The sequence below is a fragment of the Akebia trifoliata genome, chromosome 6 (assembly GCF_017979445.1).
Source record: "Akebia trifoliata isolate Shusen 1 chromosome 6, ASM1797944v1, whole genome shotgun sequence".
Taxonomy (NCBI): Eukaryota; Viridiplantae; Streptophyta; class Magnoliopsida; order Ranunculales; family Lardizabalaceae; genus Akebia; species Akebia trifoliata.
Window position 1 is genome coordinate 20,709,856 of NC_141380.1, and position 965 is coordinate 20,710,820.

General features: G+C 37.4%; 1 pseudogene; it reads right to left on the reverse strand.

Moving 5' to 3' along the window:
- Nucleotides 1-406: 406 nt before the first annotated feature.
- LOC147400386 (secreted RxLR effector protein 161 pseudogene) lies at nucleotides 407-760 on the reverse strand (annotated as a pseudogene).
- Nucleotides 761-965: the final 205 nt, after the last annotated feature.

The following is a 965-nucleotide window of genomic DNA, read 5'->3' on the forward strand; positions in this document are numbered from 1 at the left end:
CACAAAACCCAACAAATCTCTCACTAGGAGACTAGTTCAACTACAACATCAACTGCTATCTTCCAAAAACAATCCCTCATCCTCCTGTCCTCAAGCTAGAAGACCAACTAAAGCGGTACACAGCTTCAATTTCTCAATAATAACTCCCATAGTCAACATGTTTTTCGAGTTCTTAGATCCACATATCTTTTCAAGTATTACCAGTTTATTTTTAACAAGGTACCTGATAAAGTGGTATTTTGTCTGTAGATGTTTTGACTTTGAATGACAAACTGAATTTTTAGCAAGAAAAATTGCACTTTGACTGTCACTGTGTAGAATGCCCATCTCTTGCTTTTTGACCAATTCATCTAACAAATCATGTAGCCAAATCATCTCCTTTCTAGTTTTAGTTGCTGCAACATAGTCAACTTCTGTAGTAGACAAAATAACAATTTGAAGCCCAAGATATAGCTATACCACCCAGAGTAAATACAAATCCAGTAGTACTCTTTCTACTATCAACATCACCAGCAAAATCAGCATCTACATAACCCTGCAGTTTCAAACTTGTATTTGTGAAGCAAAGACATGTATCTGATGAACCCCTCAGGTATCTTATAATCCACTTGACTACCTCCCATTGTTGTTTTCCAGGCTTACTCATGAATCTGCTCACAACTCCTATTACAAATGCCATGTCTGGCCTTGTGCACACCATAGCATACAACAAGCTACCAATAGCTGAGGCATAGGGCAAGGCATAGGGCACCTTGCTCATATGGTCCTTTTCTTCTTTTGTCTTCAATGATTGTTTTTTGCTTAGTTTGAAATGACTACCAAGGGAGTGTTCATTGGTTTAGCTTCATTCATGTTGATCATGCTAAGAATCTTCTTCACATACTCTGACTGTGAAAGTTTCAATGTACCATTAACTTTGTTTCTAATGAATCTCATACCAAGGATTTGCTTTGCAGCTCTCAAAT